Source organism: Mustela putorius, unplaced genomic scaffold (genome assembly GCF_011764305.1).
Source record: "Mustela putorius furo isolate JIRA1106 unplaced genomic scaffold, ASM1176430v1.1 tig00003923_pilon_pilon_pilon, whole genome shotgun sequence".
NCBI classification, from domain to species: domain Eukaryota; kingdom Metazoa; phylum Chordata; class Mammalia; order Carnivora; family Mustelidae; genus Mustela; species Mustela putorius.
Window position 1 is genome coordinate 6,603,955 of NW_025422068.1, and position 20,104 is coordinate 6,624,058.

Here is a 20,104-nt window from a genome sequence, read left to right on the forward strand (position 1 = left end):
TGGGTCTGTCCATGTTTCAATGGGAATTGGTTCCCAACATTTAAAAAGAAATTTCATAGAACAACGTGTAGATTTCTAGCTTCTTGAAAATTTGAAGTCACCGCATTGCATTTTCATTGGTGTCAGTGAGCTGGGCTCAGACCTGCCCCTTCCAGTGGGGCCACCTCCCATTTGGCCCAGCTTGCTGGTTTGCCCTATTGATGTTACCTGTGAAGACCACTTACGTATTTGAGTTTGCTGCTCCTACTGCAGGCAGTCATTTTAGGAATACCTGTCATAGTCTTGGAATTGATGATCTCCAGAAATTTAAGCAGAAAGTTAAGTCCTTTGAAGATGGTTCCGTGTAGGTCATTGCTTTGTTGTTGACGCCATCTTGTAGAATTATTCATATCTTTATTACATCTTTAAGGAGGATGTTAACCATTTATTGAGTGCTTACTCCATTGTTCTAAGTTGTTTGGAGGTACTAACTTCTGGAAAATTACCTCATGAATTAGGCCATGTGTTGGTTTTCTACTGCTGCTTTAATGCCATTTTCCCACAGACTTAGTGGCTTAAAGCAACACAGATATATTTTTCTAGAGCTCCATGGGTCAGAAGTCTGTTTCAACAGCTTTAAAATCAAGATGTTGGCAGGCCTGTGTTTCCTTTCTGTGAGTTCTCTGTCCTGTTTTATTGGGCATTCTTTCCTACCTTCTGGAGACTGCCTGCATTCCTCTCTCAGGACCCCCTTGTCCATCTTCAAGCCAGCAATGGTGGGCTGAGTCCTGATGTCTGCACTCCAACTTGCTCTTTGCTTTGCTTTGCTTCTTGGAAGGATTCAAGCAACTAGAAATCATCTCTGTCTTTATGCTATACCCTTCCATCTGTAAAGTCTCTTGGCATGAGATCCTACATCCGTAGGTTCTGGGAGCCAAGATGCGGATGTCTGTGGGGGTCATTCTACCAGTCTTCCCTCTTGCTCCCAGAAAGCCAGGTCCATTCTGTGTGTAAAGTAGATTGACCACATCCCAGGGTCAACTGAAAGTTCAATATTTTGCCCAAATCTTATCCTTTAGGTATGGATAAGACTCTGTTATAATCCATCTGGAACACCAGTTGGTCCCCATATTTAGAACTGTTAAGCATGGTTTAGAAACTTACCAAATTTGGGGCACCTGGGTGGCTCAGTGGGTCAAAGCCTCTGCCTTCGACTCAGGTCATGATCTCAGGGTTCTGGGATCAAGCCCCACGTCAGGCTCTCTGCTCGGAGGGGAGCCTGCTTCCCCCTTTCTCTTCCTACTTGTGATCTCTGTCTGTCAAATAAATAAATATTTATTTTTTAGACCGGGGCGGGGGGCTTAGACTGGGGGCGGGGGCAGGCTCCCTGCTGAGCAGAGAGCCTGATGTGGGGCTCAATCCCAGGACCCTGGGATCATGACCTGAGCTGAAGGCAGAGGCTTTAACCCACTGAGCCACCCAGGCACCCCAAGGATCCTGTTTTTATAAAAGCCAGAGTCTTCTTTGACTGGGCCCACTTCAGTGGCTATCTTTTGGTGTAGCTTCATCAATCATGTCCTTAGACAAACCAGCTGATGGAGGAATAGCTTTTAGGTGTGTTTCATGGGAGGGGACAGCATTAGTGATTCCATTTAGCAATGGGGCTTCAGCCCTTTTTTTTTCTTACTGACTTCACAGAGCACTTGGGAATGCTCAAGTTCAGGGCCAGCACATCACAAATTGGCATACAGTTTCAGAAAAGGTTCCTAGACCTCCACCTCATCAAGGTCCCTGGAAGTCCCAGTTAAAAAACCTCGTTTAAGTGAGCCTAAGAGCGTGGGCAGTAGTGGCCATTTCAGTTCATTTTGGAGGCGGGGAGGGCGTTTACCTTTTAAAAGTTACAAAGTGGTTTCCAGGAAACATCGGAAACCCGTGCTGCCTTGTCCCAGGCATGTCCACCTATTTCACAAGGTCTGTTCTCTGTGTTCCTAACAACATGAAGGACACTTCAGACTTTCACAGTTTTAAGGATCCAGTTCGTAGATGTGTCCTTTAAAAAGTGTATAGGAGAAAATAATACATAAGTAAAAATTTTTTAAAAAATTAAAGGGGGATATGGGATAGTGAGAGAAGCCAGCTACAGAAACACAAATACTGTATGATTCCACTGTTACATAAGGTACCTAGACTAGGCCAATTCTTAGACTGGAGACTGGAGGGGAAGTTAGTGTTTCGTGTGTCTAGAATTGGGAGTCCTGAAAGTGATTTGGGTGTAGATCGTGGTGATGGGTATACAACATTGTGAAGGGTGTACCTGGTGTCATTGAATTGTACATTTGGGATGGTTAAAATGATATTATGTACATTTTTCCATAATTCCAATTACTTCTACTGGTGAAACTTACAAAATGCCCCATCATGAAAGAGGGGAAGGGGAATAAGAGCATCCTTATCATGAAACAGAAGAGATGAACATTGGGCAAGGGAGAAAAACAGAAAAAGAGAGGGAGGCAAACCAAAAGAGACTCTTGACTGTAGAGAACAAACTGAGGGTTGATATAGGGAGGTGGGTAAGGGATGGGCTAGATAAGAAATGGACATTAAGGAGGGCACTGAAGATGAGCACTGGGTCTTGGATGAAAGTGATGAATTCTCCTGAAACCAGTATGTCAACTAACTAGAATTTAAGTAAAAACTTAAAACAAGCAAAAGAGAGTATACTTATGGCAGACAGTGGAGAGATTATTTCTGGGGAAAGGACAATGAAGGAGTGGGTTTCTTTTTTTTTTTTAAGATTTTATTTATTTATTTGGCAGACAGAGATCACTAGCAGGCAGAGAGGCAAGTGGGGCTGAGGATGAGGCAGGCTCCCCGCTGAGCAGAGAACCCAATGCGGGGCTCGATCCCAGGACCCTGAGACCATGACTTTAACCCACTGAGCCACCCAGACACCCCAAGGAGTGGGTTTTTAAAAAAAGTTACACTCATCATGATGAGCCCTGAGCAATGTATAGAATTGTTGAATCATTGTATTGTACACCAGAAACCATGTTTATTAGTTATATTTGAGCTATATATAGTGAACTGTTAATTACACTGATTTTTTAAAATTTTTAAATTATTTTTATTAGTATTTATTTTTATACTTGAATTTTTAAAAAGATTTTATTTTTAAATAATCTCTAGACTTAACAAACTGGGGCTAAAACTCACAACTCCAAGGTCAAGAGTCAGATATTCTACTGACTAAGCCAGCCAGGTGCCCCTTTTCTTGAATTAAAAAAAAAAAAAAATCACTTTAAAGACAGAAGTTTACAGATAGACTCGTGGGTGTTCCCCAAGGAAAGGTACAATACATTTTTTTTCTTTTGTTCAAGATTTAATTTAAATTCAATCTAGTTCACATATAGTGGAATAATAGTTTCAGGAGTATAGTGATTTCGTCTGTTGCCTATAACACCCAGCACTCATTACATCACATGCCCTCCTTAACGCCCATCACCCAATTACAGAATCCCCGCTGGGATTTAGCGAGTCCGCAATAAGAAGCGGGGCGGCCTTAGAGCCGGGATTAACTTGTACAAGTCCGCAATAAGAAGCGGGGCGGCCTTAGAGCCGAAATTTAGCGGTGAGTCTTTAACGTCCGCGTCTGTTGTCTGTGTGTTCATAATGGGATCTGAAGTATCTAAAGTGCGATTGGAAGGGTCTTTAGAAGACCTGCTGAAAGCCAATGGAACTCCACTAAAAGCAAAAACTGCTCGGGCCTTTTTGAATACAGTGGAAAAGGCGGCTCCATGGTTCCTAGATGAAGGCTTGCTAAACATACCTCAATGGGACCACTTAGGGGAGGATTTGAAGAAACAGGATGCTTTAACTCTTCACCTCAAATTTAACATAATAAAAGCACAGGCACAGGACATAGTAGTCTCCTGTAGAAATTGCGTGATCTTACTACCTGCACCGACCTTGGGTGTTAATCCTAAGGGTTTGTTACCTAATCATATATGGCATATGGATGTCACACATGTTTCAGAATTTGGAAAGTTAAAATATGTTCATGACTCTGTAGATACCTGCTCTGGAATAATTTTCGCCTCAGTGCATGGGTGGGGGGGAATCCAGAGATGTTATCACCCATTGCCTACAGGCTTTCGCGGGCATGGGGAAAGCCACGCCAATTAAAGACAGATAATGGTCCAGACTACATCTCACAACCCTTTAAAGCCTTCCTACAACAACTTGACATTCACTTGATACATGGAATACCCTATAACCCACAAGGACAGGGTGTTGTGGAGCACGCGCATCTTACAATAAAAAATGCGCTTTATAAACAAAAAGGGGGAAGAGGGGACACCTTCAGGTCCCCTAAAGATAGGCTCAACACCATTCTCTTTATTTTGAATTTTTTAACGTTGGACAAAACGGGTAAATCAGCTGCAGACAGACATGCAAGTGATGCTGCTGCTTCCCCTAAGCCTTTAGTACTTTGGAAGGACATCCTCACAGAAAAGTGAAATGGACCAGATCCAATGTTAGTATGGAGTAGGGGGTCTGTATGTGTTTTTCCACAGGAAAAGGAGGCTCCAATCTGGATCCCAGAGCGGCTGGTGCGTGCAGCCTTGCCTCCAAACACCAGTCATGATGCTGAAGATGCTGTTGATAACTCTGGGGATGCTAAACCTCCTGCGGCAGACTCAAGCCAGAGAGCTGTGAGCAGTGGTTAAAGCATGGCTATATCCTTTACCAGTGACTAACTCTTCTCTCATATTCCCTCCTCTCCCTTTGATGCATGGCAGGTCTGTAACTTGCTAGGAGCATGTACTGATATCTCAGCAGTGTCCATGTTAAATGGTGGCAAATTCCTCAACTGTTCTTATAAACAAAATGACTCTAGTACCTTTGAGACAACAGTTAATGTGTCTTGTCCCAATAATATTACTTATCAGCCCACTCCCATATGCGTCTCGCCACCATTCCTTTTCCTCGTAACAAATGCTAGCGAGCTGAATGATACGCTGAATTGCACTAAGAATTGCTATCTTTCCCAGTGCTGGAATGTCACGGCCTTCAAGCTGGCTGTGATTTTGCGTATCCCTACCCATGTTCCTATCCCAGTTTCCATTCCAGAGGACAAGTTACTGGTGGTGCTATCCAGAAAGAAGAGAGATTTTGGTATCACAGCCGCCATTGTGACAGCATTGGCTATATCTACAGCAGCTGCCACGGCAGCAGCAGTCTCGCTTGCTACAACTATACCCACTGCGGAAGCTGTGAACACCCTTGCAGAAGGAACGGCGGCTGCCCTTCAAACACAGACTCAGATCAATGCACATCTGCAAGCAGGAATCCTGATAGTCAACCAGAGAGTGGATTTGGTTCAAAAACAAGTGGACATATGGGGGGCCCTACTGGGACTGGGATGTATAGTACCCTTCCCGGCAATTTGTGTAACTCCCATAGCCTATACTAATATGAGTGACTAACAGAATGTGTCCCGACAGCTCTCCCAATACTTGCAAGGGAATTAGTCTGCAGAATTCCAAAACTATACTCAGCACCTGCTACTAGGCATAACAAGGATAAATAACACCAGAGTTGAGCTTGCAACCCTCCCAGAGATAATCAAAACATTGCAAGATGTGTTAACCTTTATGAAACAATGGGCTAGCATAATTGGTCTGATGATAATCCTCGTAGTGGGCTTGATTCTGCTAGTAAGGAAACTGCAAATTTGGAGGCGACAGCAACCTAGGCAACAGCAAGCCATGGTGCAGGCCTTGTTAGCCATCGAGGCTGGAACATCCCCCCAAGTGTGGCTAAGTATGCTGGATCGGTAGTCAACGACATGTAAGATTGGTGGGGGAAATATACCAACCTAAGACAGGACGCAGATCATTGATATCTGCCGTCTGATGACGGGTAAGTATATTCCCCGCCACTGACAACCTAAGACAGGCACGATCCCTGCAATAAAAAGAAAAAAGGGGGAGATGTCCGAGGCAGGCCCCTGGCCAGGGCGGCCTCCGCCATTAAAAGATGGCGCCTGGCTAGTTGCCAGGTTAGGATTGCCTCGTGAGACTAAGCGGAATGCCCAAAGAGGAAGTAAACAGCATTGGTTGCTAGCGAAGTTGTTCGTTTAGGTGCACAGCCTGATTCGCTCCCTCCTGTACCCTGCTCGCTGATTGGTCATGTAAGCGTATATAAGTGTGTAGACTTGCGGAAATAAAGAGAGAGAAGATGCATCCTAACCAGGGCGTCTTGTCGAACCAGGGCGTCTTGTCGTCCTTGCGGGGCGAGGGCGATAAATGGCACCCACCTCCCCTCCAGTACCCTTCAGTTTGTTCCCCAGAGTTAAGAATCTCTCCTGCTTTGTTTGCCTCCCTCTCTGCTTTATCTTATCTTTCCTTCCCTTCCCCTGGGTTCGTCTGTTTTGTTTTGTTGGTTTTTATTTTTAAGATTTTTACGTATTTATTTGTCAGATAGAGAGAGAGAGAGAGCACAAGCAGGCAGAGTGGCAGGCAGAGGCAGAGAAAGAAGCAGGCTCCCCACCGAGCAAGGAACCAGATGTGGGACTCCAGCCCAGGAACCTGGGATTATGACCTGAGCCGAAGCCAGCGGCTTAACCAACTGAGCCACCCAGGTGTCCCATCTGTTTTGTTTTTTAAATCCCACATATGAGTGAAATCATAGGGTATTTTTCTTTCTCTGAAAGCTCCAATATCTTAAAAAAAAAAAAAAATAGAAGTGTGCGGGGAGGATGGGAATGTGTGTGTGTGAGTGTGTGCGTGTTGCAATGGGTGACACATACAGTCTTAGAAAACACAACATAAAAAGCATATGGTAGAGAGCATCCTTCCCATTCTTGGACCCAGGCTCTCTCTTTCCCTCTCTAGAAGTAACCTCTATTACCACTCTCTGTGTTTGCCTATTTATTTTTATTATTTAGATGCGGGGTAATGTTCTGAAGTCCAGGCTGTGCACTTACGAGGAAAGCTTTCCATATCAGAATGCCAACACTTCCTTCTTTCTTTTCTACTGGTGGGGTCATGGTTTCCCACTGTATGAATGTACCATAGTGTAGCTCATCGTTGGTGGACTTTGACATGATTTGCAGACCTGTACAATTACAAACAACTCCGATGAATAACCGTGTGCAGAATGTCATTTCACAAACATCAGTTGACACATTCTGTTTTTACAAAACCAACAAGCTAGCTCAGCACCCCCACTCCGGGAAATGACATAACAGCACAAGGTCAGGGCCAGCTGGGCAGGCTGAAAAGTACCCCTCCCTGGTGGGACTGGGTCCCCTGATGTCATCCCTTTTCATTTTAGTGTTTCCGCCCTGTTCATTGGTCAGATGCGTTCACGGGAAGCCTCTGGCACTTCCAGAAGCTTGAAGCTCGCAGAGATTACTTATCATAAGTGAGAGAGCCTGGGGAAAGCCCACGGGTTCTTGAGAAAATGAATGATCTAATCATGGTCAATTTAGAATTCTGCTGCTCCACAGGAAAGTCAATGCTTTCCTGATGTCGTTTTCATCACCAAGGTTTTTTGGGTAGTGAAGATGGGAGACGATGTGATAGCTTCGAAAACATGCCTCACAGTTGCTTCATGGGGGGCATTTTGTTTGTTTTTCAAGGAACTCACAAAAAGTCATAAAGGAAGTGCAGAGACTTAGATCTACTGAATGTGGTTCTGAACACTGATTTAATCCTAAATTAGTGGTCTGAGGGACATCCTTATACAAACTCAGGAACTGATAGTTTAAAATCGTTGTATTTCAGGTGCCTGGATGGCTCAGTCAGTTAAGCCTCTGCCTTCAGCTCAGGTCATGACCTCAGGGTCCTGGGATCGAGCCCCACCTCAGGCTCCCTGCTCAGAGGGGAGTCTGCTTCTCCCTCTCCCTCTTCCTGCTTCTTCTTCTCCCTCTGCCTGCTGCTCCCCCTGCTTCTACTCTGCCAAATGAATAAAATCTCAAAAAGCAATGTTTTAAAGTAAATAAACAAAATATTTATATTTATATATCCATACACTATAGTGATATGTATACTGTTTACCCAAAAATGCAACCAGAAAAATTCCTTGCACAAGAGTGGTCAAAATATTATAGAATTAGAAATTAATGCAGTTGAGGATTGATGAGCTTTCAATGTCAAGGGCCCTCGTAAGCATGCCGTAGCTAAGATAAAAAGTGTCATTATAATTGTAGATCACCACAATGCAACTTCCTTTTTTTATTTTTTTTTAAGATTTTATTTGTTTATCTGACAGACAGAGATCACAAGTAGGCAGAGAGACAGGCAGAGAGAGGAAGGGAAGCAGGCTCCCCGCTGAGCAGAGAGCCCGATGTGGGGCTTAATCCCAGGACCCTGAGATCATGACAGGAGCCGAAGGCAGAGGCTCAACCAACTGAGCCACCCAGGTGCCCCTCACAATGCACCTTTCAGGAAAAGCCATACCATTGTAAATTTTTGCAAGATTTATCTAATGGATAAATATAAAATAATGAGATCATACCATCATGAAGATGAAATGTACTTCGGTGAGCATTTATCCAAACAGGTCTTAGTATAAATGAAACCGAGTCAGATGAGACTAAGCTTGACCAGTATTCCTGAACAATGTCATGCCCGTACAGGTCCACACATGGGAGCTGAGACTCTGGAATTTTGCAAGCTAATTGGTGGATGAAAACTGACAAAAGTGGGAGTGTTCACACCGTGGGCAGCTGTCAATGCTGTAAATCAGGGTAGTAGTCTTCCCTGAGAGACCCTGTTAAACATTTGCTGACGGACCAAAGTGTGTAAGGTCGTTCAACCAATTCAAAATAAAAACAAGTTTTGCCTGGACTGTGTGAGTATACATTTTCACCTTTTTGTTTTTATTACGCTTTACAATTTTTAAATCATGTTTGCAGATACAGACATATAATTTTTACTTCAGAGAAATCTTTGAAGTTAAGGCAGGAATATTGTGTCTCACCACCCCATTTCAGAGTTGAGGATATTTAGGCAAAACAGAGATGAAATATTTTGTCCAAGGACACACTGGTAGGTAATGGAAAAACCAAAACAGATGGTTCTGCTCAGGACACCTTGGCCCTCTGGCAAAAGAGAAAAACTATTGAGTAAGGACAGAAAATCAACAAGGTGCAATGGTGACCCTATGACTTTCCTGTCTGAAATCCGTCAACTTGTTGTGACGTTATAGTTTAAAAAAAAAAAACAAAACCAAACAATAGAAAAACACTGTTGAGGACCTCAGTTTGGATGGGCCAGGGAACCAGTCTTCTTTTTCCCAAGTGGATACAATGAGTTATCATGTCACAGTAAAGGCTGGGACCGGGCTGTGCTTTATTCTTATTTAGGGTTATAATTTTTAGGGCTGTGTTTATAGTGAGACCCTATGGCACCAGATCAGGATTCTAGGTTGTTTCCATTAAGATTCGTTCAAACACACAAAAATAGAAAAACTAATAATAAATGAATAAATATATAAATAAATCATACTTCTTCAAATGCAACTGCCTAAATGTAACCCACACTGGCTTGAACAAAACAAGGTCATGGAACTGTGAGGTCCAGGAGTTCAGGCAAGGGTGTATCAAGGGATCCAAACTGATTTTTAGGACTCTGTCTTGCTCTCTCTATTTTTTTTTTTTTAAATTCTCGAGTTCTCTCTTGTGGTGTTAATGTCTCCAGGCTTATGACTTCAGTTTCAATTTTGGAAGGATAAAGGGTTATTTCTTCATAGTCTCTCTGTAGCTGTTAAGAGACCCAGGTACATGGACTTTGATTGCATCATATGACCATCCCTGACCCATTTGCTAGGGTATGATCTCTGCCCTGGCCTGAGTCATGTGTTTGCCTCTGGAGTCAAGGATGGAACAAGTTCCACCAAATCAAACGTATTGGTGTGGGGGTTGAGGTCACCAAAGAAAATTAGAATTCTGTTGAGAAGAAAGAAGGAAGAGGAGACTACATGCTATGCAGAAAATCAACAGATTTCCACTACACAGGAGCTCAAGAGATGTGTTGAATTTATGAATGTAGGAATGACGGAAAGATCACAGCAACTAAAATCATCATCACCTTTCTACCCCTGATAATACCATTTTAATCAGTGCAAAACTAGTGATTTTTCTTTCTCTTCTTTTCCTGATGAAACTTGGAAAACACTCCATCGCTTCAAAGACAGATGACTTTACAAATAGACTCATGGGTGTTTTCCAAAGAAAGCGCCAAGATCTAAATATCTTCCATCAAGCCCATGGCAAAATTCTTCCACCAGAATTACAGCCTTGTAATTCTTGTAATAGGAGGCAAGTGGGTCTTTATCCATCCTTCCAGAATCTAACTGAGTCTTAAGGCTGAGAACAAAAGATATCAAGAGCCCTCGTATTCTAAAGAGGACAGACAAGAGCCACTAAGAGGTTGGTGTCAGGCATCTCTGTTCAGAGCTCATCAGGTGTTGGCAGATACTGCTGTCCTAGCAGCAGCCCTATCCCATCTACACCCCAGTCTAGAGAAAATAAGGCAGAGGAGTTGGGAGTCTTTACACTGCCATCGTGGATTGGTCAACGCGCTCTTGGAAATGTTCATTGGGAATGTTCAATGTTCCTTGGGAATATTCTTTCCGAAACCAGGTCTGAAGTTAAGTCTGTTAGAAACACGTCTGCCTTCGGCTCAGGTCACAATCTCGGGGTCCTGGGATCGAGATCCATGTTGGGCTCCCTGCTCAGTGGGGAGTCTGCTTCTCCCTCTTCCCCTTTGCTTGTATGCATTCTCTCTCTCTGTTGAATAAATAAAATCTTTAAAAGGAAGGAAGGAAGGAAGAAAAGGAAGGAAACACATCCCAGCTCCTGTTGTGATCACAATGGCCCCTCACCCACCCAAGGAGTCTTCTATTCAGATCTTGGGCCTCCCTGAGCTTTGGCCAAATCACACTTTCCTACCTCACTGGCTTTGTTCTTCTGTCTCTGGCCTGAAATGCACCGTGCCCCAGGACCCTGCCTTCTGGAAGAAATAGCAGCTCCTCTCCAAGGTGATACTCCTCTGGTCAAGGATCATGTCTTCCAGAAGGTGCCCCGGGGAGGGAATCTCTCCATCTCTGGGATTCCATCATGTTTCACTTTCACTTTCTGGCAGCTCTTGCCAGGTCAGCTCTGCCACAGGAATTTGTGTTTGATCTACTAGCAGATAAAAGACTCCTGAGGGCTGCCCGGCCCCTAAGGCAGAGCCTTATTCAGTGGGCCCCAGCTTACTCTTGTACTGAGTTGTAGCAAGACAATTTTTTTTTAAAGAATATTAATTTGTGTCTTGCTTATGCTACTTTAGAGAAATCAGAAAGAATGCCAGGAATTGGGTTTTTGTTTGTTTGTTTCTGATTATATTTTCCCTCCCTTATTCCAAGAAAGTAGCTGCCTTTGAAACTCTTGCCTCAGGGGCTAAAGAAGTGGCTTCCAGATAACCTCTCCTCCTGGCCTTTTTCTTCCGCTAAAGCCTAAATTGATGGAAGAGATGATGGTGGGTGTTCAGAGGTTGGGGAGGCTGGAGAGGCAGGCTCTTTAGAAGTTCTTTGTGGCTGGTAGCTGAGTGGGAAGGACACGATTCTTCTTCGTGGATGTTCCTCAAAAGGCTGAAAATAGAGCTACCCTATGACCCAGCAATTGCTCTCCTGGCTGTTTACCCCAAAGATAAAAACGTAGTGATCCAAAAGGACACCTGCACCCCAATGTTTACAGCAGCAATGTCCACAATAACCAAACTATGGAAAGAGCCCCGATGTCCATCAACAGATGAATGGATAAAGGAGATGTGATACATATATACACACAATGGAATAATGCAGACATCAAAAAATGAAATCTTGCCATTTGCAATGATGTGGGTGAACTAGAGAGTTTATTATGCTAAGCGAAATAAGTGAATCAGAGAAAGACTTTTATCATATGATCTCACTGATATATGGAATTTGAGAAAGAAGGCAGAGGATCATAGGGGAAGAAAGGGGAAAATGAAACAAGATGAAACCACAGAGCGAGACAAACCATAAGAGACTCTTAATCTCAGGAGACAAACTGAGGGTTGTTGTGGGGGGGACAGGGTGATGGGGTGACGGGCATTAGGGAGGGTATGTGCTACGGTGAGGGCTGTGAATTCTGTATGACTGATGAATCACAGACCTGTACCCCTGAAACAAATAATATATTATATGTTAATAATAAGTGAACAAAAAATTAAATAAAGATATGCATTTGCAAATATCTTCCCATCCAAAAAAAAAAAAAAGGATGTGGTTTCTTTTTTAGTAGGACCTGTGCTCATTCCCTACTAGTATTTCAAAAAAGAGTAGGTCTATAGTGCACCTAAAAAGGCCAGACTCGAGGAACTAGTGTCTTGAGCCTTGGCACAAAGCAGGATCTTTCCCCAGGCTATACAGACTATATAGATTCAGTGACAAGCAAGATGAACAGAAGCCTGGAGATACTTGGTCCATCCGTATTTACCTTTTTCAGTTCTTCTACCGTCCTGAGATGGGAAGGAGCTCCCTCCAATAAAAACTAAAAGTCTGGTAGGATGTTGACCAAGAGTTGAAATTCACTTGCTCTATTAAAAAAATAAATAAATAAAGTAACACAGCTTTCAATGTTGGGTAAGATCTTGGCTGTTGAGCCGAATGCTGAATCGAAAGGGATTTTCTCCAAGCTGGGATCAGATTCATTGACTTGCACTGCCCTGGACCCCAGCCCGCTTCCTCCTCTCTCTCTCTCTGCCTGCCTCTCTGCCTACTTGTTATCTCTCTCTCTCTCTGTCAAGTAAATAAATAAAATCTTAAAAAAAAAAAAAAAAAGAATAGAGGACGGTATCATTTAGGGATCAGGGGAGCTCCCGCAAGCTGTGGGGCTGAGAGATGCACTTTCGCTTCCTTCTGGAAAGGGGCATTTTGCAATATGGCAGCTCATAAAATAGCCAGTCTTGGTCCTTGGCAGGCAGGCAACAGGCACTTGTCGGAGGTTCCAAATGCGTATCATCATCATTCACAAACACAACGGTGGTTAAGTACTTTCCTATAAATACGTGTGACACATAGAACTTCCAATTTTTCTCAGGTAGAAGAGGAATAAATGTTATGGGATGCCCTGGGGCTTTTTTAGAACTTTGATGACAAAAAACTGGGGCTTTTTTAGAACTTTGATGACAAAAAACTGGGGGAAAAGTATGGTTTAAAGTTGTAAGCACTTGGGCAGCAGAGTAGCTCAGTCAGCCAAGTACCTGCTTTCGGCTTAGATCATGATCTGAGGGTCCTGGGATCGAGTCCCACATGGGGCTCCCTGCTCAACGGGGAGTCTGCTTCCCCCTCTCCCTCTCCCTGCTGTTCCCCCTGCTTGTGATCTCTCGCTCTCTCTCTGTCAAATAAAGAAATAAAATTTTTAAAAAACAATAAAAATCAAAATAAAATAAAACGGAGTCTCCTGATTCTCCCTCTAATGCCAACGTTGTGGGATGATTCAGAATGACTCTTTATTATTCTGGATTCTGAACCTTTGTGTGTCTATGTGCCAACTGCTGCTGTTCAATGAGCCTTTGAGGCAGCAGTTTGCTGCCTTCCATGTGTTCTCCTCGCCCTTGGTGACAACAGCTGCTGTGCCATTTTTTTTTTCCCTCTCCCCTTCCTCTTCATCTTGCTCCCAGAGCCTATGGGAGGCCAAATGCCAGAGAAGGATGTTGGCCTGGAGTGCAGTTGCAGAACCGTAACAGGGTGATGGTTAGAATGTTCTTCATTGTTAGGAGTGGTCTCTTAGGGTTGTTTCCATTTGAGATGTAAATATCGATTTGATGGAAAAGATAATCTCCTTTCATCCTGACAGCCCATGCTGGAATGTTCTTGTCCCTTGGTTTCCTGACTCACTCACTGCACAAAGAGGGGAAGCTCTAGAAGCCAGCCAGGCCACAGACATGGAAAACAGGAGCGTGAGAGCTGCAGAATGCCCTCTTGTACCAACTGACTCTCTTTGCCAAGAAGGAGCCACTGAGCTGAAGGTGAGGCCAGTGTTTCTCACCATTTATTAGCAACTGTTCTGAAGTTCACCCTGTGCCTCTTTGACTTTCCTTCCCAATTTATGCCAAACGTAGATCTGTTCTGGAAGGAACGGAAAGAACACTCAGGAGCTGGGTTCTGGCTTCGCTCTGCTAGCAGTTGGTTCTGGGTTATTAGACTTCTAAGTTCTTCCGGCCTTGGTTTCCCCCTCTTTCAATTAAAGGAATTTTTTTTTTCATCCTGAGCTGATTTTCCCCTAGACTTAATTAATTTATTTTTAAAGATTTGATTTAAAGATTGATGGATGGTTGGATTGAGTGTATGAGTGGGGGGAGGGGCAGAGAGAGAGAGAGAACCCCAAGTAGACGCAATGCAGAGTGAGGAGCCCAATGTGGGGCTTGATCTCATGACCCTGAGATCATGACCTAAGCTGAAATCAAGAGTTGGATGCTCAACCGACTAAGGCCCTCCCCAGACTTAATTTAATGATAAACAAAGATTTAATGAGGGGCGAAGGATAGGCTGGTGGTCTGGGATTAAGCACATCTTTCCTTCCCCCTGTACCTAACACACACACACACACACACCACCCAACTCTGGGGTGCCTGGGTGGCTCTGTTGGTCAAGTATCTGCCTACTGCTCAGGTCATGATCCTAGGGTGCTGGGATTGAGTCCTAAGTCAGTCTCCCTGCTCAGTGGGGAGTCTGTTTCACCCTCTCCCCCCTGCCCTTCCCCCTCATGCACTCATGTGCGCTCTCTCTCTTTCTCTCTCAAATAAATAAATAAATAAATAAAATCTTTCAAAACAAAATAACACCAAATTCCTCTGACAACCCAACCAGCTTGGCTTTGAAATTTTACTTTATATCTTGGAATTCTACTAGTGGTTTTGTTTGATCTGGGGAGAGAACTCACTGCTGATTTTTGGTTCTGTCTTATTTTAATCCGCAGGACTTTAAAAAAGGTCTTTAAAGAATCCCTTTGCTCTCTGGTGTCTATGCTTCCAGAAACCCTAAATGGAATCCATGGCACTTGTTTGTGGGAGTCTTTTTTTTTTTTTTTTTTGGCCCATGCCATATCCGATTTTATTAAGCTGGAGGGAAAGGACTCAATTCTGGGAAGCATGTTGTATTAAGAGCCAAAGGCATGAGTGGGTGACATGGGCGTTGTAACAATGTCCACTAGGAAGTCAGCTCAGGAGTCCCTTACGCCTACTCATCAGAGGACAAGTGTCTATTCTATTCTGCTCAGTCTCCAGCAGAGTTAGTGCTGCCCTTCCGCGTTACCCCCATCACAGTCATGTCCCTGATGACCCCCTTCAAGCAGTGGTGTGGACAAAGGCAACAGACAGTGAGCCGTTGACTGCCTGGGCATTTAAAAGCTACAGTTCCACTCCGAGAGGCATCGTATCATCTCAAAACAAGATAAGACAATCCCTCTGAGTTCTTTCTCTCTGTCCTAGGACACAGTGCTATTGCCCCAGCAACGAGGGCAGCAAACAAGGGAGACCTCCTCCCAGGCTGGGCAGCAGTGACCCCATCCACCGATGGCAACGTATTAACCAGTGAAGGTGAGGCACCGGCGAGGTGGAAAGAGTTCTTTCTTTGGCCAGAGGGACTGGAGGACTGAAGGGACGAGTGAGTTCCATGAATGGAAGAATCCGTAGGTATCCATCCCGTTCGTGTGTAGAAATGAGGACAGTGCAGTGTAAAGAAACACCTGCTATTTCTGGACATGATGGAAGGACACCGGTGGCACCTGCCCTGGGTTGTCAACGGTGTCATCTTTTGGGAAGGGCTCTGTCCTCCCCATCAAACACCTTCTCTGCAGAACACAGCCTGACAGCCACAAGCACCAACCTGATCCTAGGCTGATCCTGGGCTAACGGGTACACACACCATTCTGATCATCTCCTGGCCAAGAGGACATCAGTATCATAGGCAGCCCCCGAGTTGGCAGTTTGGATTGCCACCAATAGAAAAAAAAAAAAAATAGATCGCTCCCACCAACCTATTAAAAAACCTTGCTTACCTATAATTAAAAGCTTTATGATGCAATAAACTTTGCCCAAATATCAGGGAACTCTATTAAGAAACTAAACGTGATTACATAAATGGCAGAAGGAACATCTGCTTTGGCAAAACCCAACTCAACCAACGAATTCATGGGTTCACTTATTCAATGGACATCTCTTGGCCCCTCTTGGGTGCCAGATGTTGTGTGAGAAGTTGCAGGAAATCTTGACAGAACACAGCTCCCATCCTGATACATTTACACACTCACAAAAAATATCAAACTGATAAGGATGATGTCATGACAGATACAAACCAAGCATGTGGAGACTGAGAAGGGGGAGGTCTTCTGTGCCAAGGATGGGTAGGAATTTTACAGGTAGACACAGAAGGTAATCTATTAGGGAGAAGAGAAGTCTCACAGTAGCCAAGGCTCACAGCCTTCTGAGTTGTATACATTTATATATATGCATACAGATATATATGCATACATATATATCTATGTGAGTCATGTGAAATGATCTCTTCTCAAGTCATTCTACCATTTAGGAGAATCCTGGACTCAACTGGACTACAGGGCAGGGTGGGAGTGGAGGAGCTGAAGTAAAGGCTGAGGACTTGGGGCTTCATTCTCAAAGCAATGGAGAAGTGATCTGAAAAGAATAGTTATGTGATCAGAGATGGGTAGTAGGACGTTTGACTGGGTTCTTGGTGTGGTGAGTTGGGGGAAGGAAAGAAGCGAAGAAGACAGGAAGGCCATTTTAGAGGGACCCTGCAGGAGCTCTGGCCAGGGAGGTCTGGATCAGGAGTTGGCCCTGGAAATAGACAGGAGGCTAGGGACAGAGGAGCCATTGCTCAGGCTGAATCCTCAGGACTTGGTCCTGGACTGGCTTGAGGAAGCCAAGTAATGAGAGGTGACAGGAACTCTCTACCAGGCTCCGAGGAGGAGGGACCTGATGTATTTAACACAGAGAAGTCAGGAAGAAACATATCTTGGGGAGATAAACTTGTTTGGTTTGGGGGAGTTGCTTAGGGGAAGAGAATGAGTGCAACTGCCCTGCCTTCTATTAATTCTCTTATCAAACTGAATTGCATTGCTGTTATCAGTAGAATAGAGCCTGAAGGGAAATGTGATTGAGCTTAGGGTGAGGGAAAATCCGTGCGCCCGCTGAAGGAATGAAAAATGCTTTATGGGGACAGCCTATTCTGGGTGATTGACCCAGATAAGAAAGTACAGATTCACTTAATTTGCTTTTTCGATTTTATTGATAACTATTTTTTTTAATTTTACTTAGATATAATTGATGAATACCACTGTAATATATTTAAAGTGTACATACGGGGGTGCCTAGGGGGCTTGGTCCCTTGGGCGCCTGACTCTCGATTTCGGCTCAGGTCATGGTCTCTGGGTCATGCGATCCAGCTCCGTGCTGTGCTCTGCATATGCTGGGGAGTCTGCTTGAGATGATCTCTTCTTCACCCCCTCCCCATCCCCCACCCTCTCCCTTTCTCTCTCTCTCTCTAAAATAAATAACTTAAATTTTTAAAAAAGATTTTACTTATTTATTTATTTGTCAGAGAGAGAGAGAGAGAGAGAACACAAGCAGGCAGAGGCAGAGAGAGAAGCAGGCTCCCCGCTGAACGAGGAGCCTGATATGGAACTGATCAATTCATGGGATCAGAACCCGAGCCGAAGGCAGTGGCTTAACCAACTGAGCCACTCAGGGGTCCCTAAATAAATTTAAAAAAAAAAATATATATATATATATATATATGTGAGTCATTAAAGTTGGTCTTAACGCTGCATGAAAATCTAGTTCTATTTATTTTGCTATGCCTCTTCTTCAAGATAGAAACTTATCTGCATATTTTATTCGGCCATTATTTGCAAGACCCTCCACTTTTTTTTTCTTTTCTTTTCCATTTACGATAGTTTAAGATCAATGCAGTTAAACCACTTTGGATTCTGGTGTGCTCTTTCTTGACCCATCCCAAACACTGGCAGGAATTTGCCGTGATCTCAACAGGGAGAAAATAATTTGCCCTTAATTTACAGGTTTCGCTGTTAGTCTGGGAAGATCGAACCCAACTTCATGTTCTTCAACTTCAAAGGCCAAAATGGCTGGAAACAGAGCTCTTTTATTTTATAGAGTAATTTCCACATGGTTTTTCAAGAAGAACCACAAAATAAGCTTTTTTACTCTCTTTACCTTCACTCTACAAAAGGCAAATACACTGATGAAGAAATTCATCTAAAGATACATTTTTTTAAGATTTTATTTATTTGACAGAGATCACAAGCAGGCAGAGAGGCAGGCAGAGAGGCAGGCAGAGAGACAGGAGGAAGCAGGCTCCCCGCCAAGCAGAGAGCCCTTTGAGAGGCTGGATCCCAGGACCCTGAGATCATGACCTGAGCTGAAGGCAGAGGCTTAACCCACTGAACCACTCTGGCGCCCTCTAAAGATATTTCAAAGAGGGGCAAGTGAGTGGTTCAGGCAGTTAAGCATCTGCCCTCTGCTCAGATCCTGATCCCAGGGTCCTGGGATGGAGCCCCACATAATGCTCTCTGCTCAATGGAGAGCTTGCTTTTCCCTCTGCTGCTCCTCCTGCTTGTGCTCTCTCTCTCCCCCTTTCTCTCAATTAAATAAATAAAATCTTAAAAAAAAAAAAAGATATTTTAGAGATTCAATCAAACAGAGATCCAGAAAGTCCAGTCTACCTCCAAGGCAGGAGTTGAAAGCCTTGGGTCTCAGCATGAGAGGGTGGTTTGGGGTTACTGAGCAAAATCATACACAGAAGCCAGCTAACACAGGGCTTGTGGTCCTGGAACCAAAGCCCCTGGCTAAGCAGCGGCAGGGGTGGGGGGGGGTGGCGCCCTGGACCCCCAGACTCCAGAGCATCTGTAGGCTGGGGTAATCCCAGGAAATAATAAAACCAAAAATAAAAGTCAGTATCACTACTTCTTGGGGCACTGGGATTCACAGTGGCGTTCCTCCCGTCCACAGCAGCCCTGGGAGGGTGAGGGTGGTGTTTCTCAATCACATTTCACAGATAAGGACATCAAAGGCTCCCAGCAAGCTGCAAAGTGGCAGATTTATGATCCCGACCGTTTTGTCTGACTCCAAATGGTGCGCCTGCCCCTCCGGCCAGTTTTCCTCATACACTTGAGCGGGAAGCCCGCTAAGAATCTGGGCTTTCCTGGGCTGGTTTAGAAGCTCCAGGTCAGCAAACCCAGCCCTTGGGCGTAGAACGGAGACTCTTCCCACATTCTTCCAGGGAAGGGTTCTTCGCTTTAGTTCTCACTTTTCCATTCATCTGGAGGTTTTTTCTACTTCCTCCTGCTCATAGCAAAATATTTTTCTTGGGTTCTATGAGAACAAGCCGCGGGATTCTGCAGTCCTTTGACTAATCCTCCCAATGGTTTTGCTGGCAGGCGAGGAGCTTTCAAATGCTACTCCTTTCCTGTGTCCCACTATCTCCCGATTGCTGCTGATTGAGATCGTCTGGCCATGTGTGTCTTCATTCTGAGACTCTTTGACACTTGGATTGCACGTTCCCAAGCTCTCCCCAGCAGCAAATTTAGCTCCGACAATGTGTGCTTTGGGGCACTTGGGTGGCTCAGTTCACTAAGCGTCCGCCTTTGGCTGGGGTCATCAATCCAAGATCCTGGGATCAAGCCCCACGTGGGGCTCTTTGCTCAGCACAGGTTGTGGGGCAGGGAGTCTGCTTCTCCTTCTCCTTCTGCCCCTCCCCCTGCTCATGCTCTCTCTCAAATAAATAAAATCTTTAAAAAAAAAATTTAACAACGTGTGCTTTAAAGTGTAATGTTTATCACTCATGTATCTTCTCTTGAGCTTCCCTTAGCTTGAAATGCTCTTTGTCTGTTCCTCAGCTAGGACATGTGTGGCATATATCATCTAAACCAACACATATTTATCAGTATTTTTCTTGTCATTCTGGGAGGCAAAGGACATCTCAGCTAAGAGCAGACTATTTATTTATTTTTAAAGATTTTATTTATTTCAGAGAGAGAGAGAATGAGCACAAGCCTGGGGGAGAGGGAGAA